Genomic DNA, 6,204 nt, shown 5'->3' with positions numbered 1-6,204 from the left:
AAGGGATAAGAAAGAGTTGCTAAACTTCTGAGAGATAAAGGTTAAACATGTTGATCCTTTGTGTAATTTTTTCCTGCTACTAAATTTCCTTGGAACTTGATGTTTTGCATTCCACTTCTTGACATCTAGTTCCATACTGATTGGCATGACAAAGTACATATCTTTGACGGTCCCTTATTCTACTACCAGTATATTGTTTTTATTACTTATTTGCAGTCTACCTAATTTTTAAAAATCATTAAAATTGTTATCACATCTAGGTAAGTGGATGATGACTTATGTAAGAACCTAAGATCCTGGATTTAAACCCCGAGTTACTGCTTTTTTTTGGTAACATTACTTCTGCAGAGCAGATGTAAAAATAAACAAGCGAAGAGAAGAGTCACTCAAACAAAAGAGCTGTAATTGCATTGGCCTTACAAGAATGTTGATGCGTTCCTGAGGCATGGAGGGGAAGAGAGAAGGGAGAGATGTTGGCAGACCCAGCAGGGTCCTGTTGGCACGGTCAGGCATGCTGTCAAGTCTCATATGCCTAGTCTGGCTTATGTTTCTTGGAATTTGTGAAATAGAAGAGGTCAGTGCAACATTCTGCAGAGTCAGATTCTCAGGACCTTTTGAATACTGCATTAAGTATTTTGGGGTAAAAGGCAAAACTTCTCTACTAGTTGAAATCCTATGGGTCATTTCAGTTCATCTAAGACTGAGTCTTCTTGAATTAGGAGAGGCAGGAAGAGGTACATGCAATAAGAACTCTAAGCAATCTTTATAATGTGAACAGATTGACCGTCAGTTCCATTCTCTACTTTTCTTAGACTTACACTCTTTGTTGTCTAATTTCACCGTGCCTCTCACTGGGGTTGCTTCCTTGTACCTTGAGTTCTGTCTTGGCTATACGACTTCTTTTGTCCTGTGCAATGTGAAATAAACAGGATTGAAGTATTATTGCATCATATAAGAGAATATAGTAGGGCCACACTCTTGGCACTTTTCTTCTTATCATGAGAATTTCCAAAAGAGGTTCTTCCACCTGGATTCCCAAAGGAGACACGTGAAACAGTTTGGAGTCAGCTGGATTCCTAGCTCAAAACAGAGATGTTCAGCTAAGCATCACCTAAGATGGTCAATTCCTAGTCAGCTGACCACAAATGAGCCAAAGAAATGAATGCTCATGATTGAATGCTTCTGCCAGTCTGTGGTTGTTTGTAATCGTTGACTAATATAGGAGGCACTATTAGCTCCACTTCCTCTCAAAGGCTCTGAATTATACAGCTGTAGTCAAGACAGCATTCCCACTTTTTCTGATACATTAGTACTATAGATGATGGGTTTTTAAGGTGATGGACATGGGATATGGATTTGAGGAGACTACTTTTTAGGAATCTAAGTAAAAGGCACCTTCCCATAATGCTTCCCTAGGGTGTATTAGAGATGACTGAGCATTTTGACCTTGAGGCATGTGGCTTTACAGAGGGGTTGTTCCAAGTTTCTTTGTTTCTTAAGCATTTCCATTAAAGAGTTTAATAGAGAAAAAAGGAATTTATAAATAAGTTCAAGCTTGAAAGGCAGCATTGTTGATCTGACTGCTTTGTAAGGTTGGCTAAAAGACTCAAAAGGCACTGGGTGTTGGTCCTTTGGAGATGAACTCTCTCTCTCCGTCTCTCTCTATTTTCCTTTCTCTGTGTGTAATTGGGATCAGAGTATAAACTGTACTTTTCACTATGAGAATAAACAGAGTCCTTGGCACTTATATAAGACTTCACTTTTGTTATTTATGCAGATTTAAAGCCCTCTCTTCCCTACCCAATATTGTATCTCAATGCATGATATTATGCAAGTACATGTGTGAGACCAAAATCACTGGTCTCATAGAAAGTCAGACACAGACCCAGTTCTGGTGCTCAGCATTTACTGGTTCTGTGGTTTTAAGTGAAATAGTTCACCTCATTAAGACTCAGTTACACAAGGGAGTCATAATTCTCTCTCCAAGTGCTTAATCAGGCCAAATGGATGGGAAAGTGGACAATTTCATCAAGTAGCTGTTGGATAAACAAATACAAATAGAAATATTTCTGTTTGTTAATTCACATCAAATAGTCAAATCCTCAATGATCCTTGATAAAATGCTGGTGGGATATGATACTGATCTAGGATATCTCGTTGCTGGTTCAAGGTAAAATTTAAAGCCTATGTCTTTTGTTTTTGTTTTGGTTTTGTTTTGGGGTTACGCCCAGTGATGCTCAGGGGTTACTCCTGTCTCTGAACTCAGGAATTACTCCTGGCAATACTTAAATCCTATATCTTATCTCCTTTTTTCTATGTTTTATATTTTCCCTTGAGCTGAACAAATAATATGAAAATGGGGTAGAAATTTGTCTCAGTGGTAGAAAACATGAAAATTTTCCACTGAAAGACAAAAACTTTGAGATTTTTGCTGTATATACTGTGATAAAGGATTTTTTGGGGAAGAACACTCAGGATTTGAGCAAAAGAGAGAAAATGTTCCTTGAGTAATATATGACTGGGGCACAAAACAATTGCCTGGAAATGAAAGTGAAATGAGGGGGCATCTAAATACAGTCAAATACATGATGTGTCTATGGCTGCCTGAAAGCAGATGACAGTATCATCAGGTTTTCATTTCTGTCAGATGCCATGCAAGATAATTCAACAATAGAGCAAGGATGAGAGCTTCCCCTTAAAAGCAGAGGAAAGCCAGTACTCAAACTAATTTCAGTACTGTACCCAAACTAAGTCATGAAAACATTCGATAGTGTGCATATTCCCAGTACTGAGGCCACTGTGACTAGTCCTGATCCTGATACAAAAACTGCCACATGCAGAATGGCACAGGTGATGTCGTGGGACAAAGCATGACTGTGCCAGCTACTTTTGGATTGTCAAGAGTACAAGGCACAAAGTGTGTGGTGGCTTTCATACTCTGCCAATCAGATTACCTTTGATTAGGAAACAGGTATGTTCACTGGATCCCTAACCGGAGAATCCTATTCATTAGAAGACCTAGCTAATTTCAGGCAGGAAAATATAAAAGAGTCTTGTGCTTAGTGAGGACACCCCAAACATGATGAGGCTCCACTTTGAGGCTTCCTCCTTAATATCCATAGGAAACAAGCATCTAAATCAAGTTAATCATTTTATAAAATTAATAAAGAACTTTAGTGGTCAAATTTACATTTTAGTGGGTCCATATAAAGTCATTCAGAAGGAGCTGCTGTTAACTTTGTTCAGTGATATTTACAGCACATGCCTTGAAGACAAGACTTAAAGTCCTGTTTATGCTTTTTTGAATCTGATATTTACTTTGTACCTTTTCAAATGGCACCAAAACTTTCAGGAATGCATGTAAACTGCAGGAAGACAGTGCTTTCTTTGTTTAAGGTTATCCAGAATTTTTTGCCACTTCAGAAAAATTGAATCAATGATAATGCTCATGGTATTTACACTCTTTGTAGTGAAAGTTTACAGCAGTCTGTATTTTATAGTGATCTTATGTTCAGGAACAGTATTGAAATTTTCCATATTCTATTTTAAATTATTTGATCTATAAAACTGAATGGACATATTTAGTTCTCCACCTTTGCTTTGTTTACTCGCTTCTTTTAGCACTTCTAACAGTTTTGTTGTTGTTATTTTATAGTTTGTTCTATGTGATTGACTATATACAATTTATTATTAGAAATTAAGTATGGACTCATAGTTTACCAGCACAGGTGACTTTTCACTATTTTATGTACTGATTTTATAATGAATTATAATTTTGACAACAATATTATAACGTTTATTCTATTATTAAAAGTATACCTAGATGTCCTTGCCATTATCCCATATAACAAAGTCTAGGTATTAGTATTATTTTATCTAATACTTAGACTTTTTAAATATATGAATATTCATTAAGAGAAATCTTATGCAGTCATTTTAAAACTTTATATTCAAATACTTTTAGATTTATAAAGAAGCTAGCTAATTAGTCAATGAAGTATCCTGTGTGATGGACATTCCACAGAAATCTGGCAGTTTGGCGAGTTTCCAATCTGATGAACAGGTAGGCGGAGCTTGGGGCAGAGTGGCTGTGTTTAGAGAAGGTGCAGAAATGCTGAGCCCTTTCCTCTTACCTCATCCTGTGCACTTCTCCCACTTAGCTGTTACTGAGTTTCATATTTTCATAATAAATTGGTCATCAGGAAAGTGAAATGTTTCTTTGAGTTCTGAGAGCCTCTCTAGCAAATTAACCTAACTGCAGAGGGAGTGGGATTTGGGACACTGTAATTTATATCGCCAGTTGATCAGAAGCTAGGTAACAGTGTCTGAAGTGAAGATTGAGCCCTTTTCCAGTGGGATGGGATACTTTGCTCCAGGTAGATAACGAATACCTGCTGGGGTCAGACATTTGCTTGGTGGTGAGAGAAGTTGCCATATACTTACGTTGTAATTGATACAGGAGCCCTTTCAGCTACAAAGCAGAACCAGCCATAGAGATATGCTGGAGGTGTGATCTGGCAGTGTCCCAAACACCAAACTTCCTTTGTCCTCTGGTCACAGTCAGGGTCACCACCCTTCTGTGGAGAGTGATATGGACATCCTCTTCTGTGGACACAGTGGGTGTGGAGTATTGCCAACCAGGGATGGTCACCTGAGCTTTGATTTCATAGGTTTTATTGAAGCTTCATTTACAGCCATGATCGATTAAGTCATTCATCATATACCTCAGTCTCCAGTCTCTTCCTTCCCTAAGTACAACTGAGATCAAGTAGCAAGTCCTCAACCCTCTAATCACATTTCTGAAATAAGCCACACCATTCTGAATCATGTCCTTAGCATAAATTATGTAGGGCCCCCAATAGTCATTAATATAAACCATCATGTATAGTCCAAGGAGACTGAATACTGGGAATAAAAATAACATCTCTTTCACTTTGGAACTCACCTTTTATAAACCTGGAACAGTAGCCAGCCAAACTTTACACACTTGCCTACCTAATGCAAAATAGTGGAGGCCAGGTGTATGTGTGTGTGCGCGCGTACAACACACACACACACACACACACACGCGCGCGCGCGCGAGTATCAACCTCCCACTTATGGTTCTACTTCCTCCTCCAGTTATTCGATCTCCTCCTGTAAATTTACTCAGAGTACTTATCTATGTATTTGTTTATTTATTTACTGTCTTTCTCCACTACTGGCCTACAAATGTCTTGAAAACAGGCACTTTCTTTGCTTCTGCAAATCCCTGCTTTATCTACAGTGACTAGAAATGTCTTTTGACCATGATCAGTAATAATTATTTAGATTTTGTTTTTTAGGCCCGCATCCAGTGGTACTCAAGGCTTACTTCTGGTACTGTACTCAAATATTCTTCTGGTGGGGCTCAGGGGACCATATGTGATGATCTAACATGGGTTGACCAAAGCTTGCAAGCTTCCCTACCCTCTGCACTATCATCTTGGCCCTCAACAGTGCTTCTTAAATAAGTAAATAAATAAATAAATAAAAAATAATGAAGTTGCATATATAGAGAGTTGCAAATTGGTTTGCTACTGATTCTGCTGTTCATTAGGAGATCTGAGATGTGACCTTTTGGTCTGGTTTGAATATTATGGTTCAAGATAATACTAGGAGTGATGATGACTAAGCAACCCATACTTTCTCTTATGCTTGATTTTGTCTTCATTCCTGGATGGGTATTCTTTCACCTCCCTCTTCCTTTCCCTTTGCTGTTGTTGTTTTGGTGTCAGATATTGAACTATTGCAATTTGTGGGCCTTGTACACTTCGTTATATTTGCAACTGGAGGTTGACCACATTTGGTTGAGATACTGGAACACTTCATTGTGGATGCACTAGGGATCACACCAGGAGAATCTTGGGTTGTAATTGGCAATGTAGCACGCAGGCAGTACTGAACTCACAGTCTCACACATGCAGACTGGTGCTGTCCCTCTAAGTCATGTGCCTAAGCCCTCTCCTGATATTCTTAATTATTTATTTTTAACTTTAGTACTATTTGGAAATTGTGAAACTCAGTTAACAGATGTATTTATCTCTCAAAAGTTTATTGGGAATAATGCTTTTATGTGAATATTTGTGAGTAAAATCTGGAAGGATATAAGTGCTAGGTTTAAACTATTTAGTTATATCAGAAGTGCAATTGGGAGGAGACCAGAGAGATATTCTAATAATGGGC

Source organism: Sorex araneus, chromosome X, assembly GCF_027595985.1.
Source record: "Sorex araneus isolate mSorAra2 chromosome X, mSorAra2.pri, whole genome shotgun sequence".
In the NCBI taxonomy this organism is placed as follows: domain Eukaryota; kingdom Metazoa; phylum Chordata; class Mammalia; order Eulipotyphla; family Soricidae; genus Sorex; species Sorex araneus.
Note: the sequence above shows the minus strand (reverse complement) of the source record.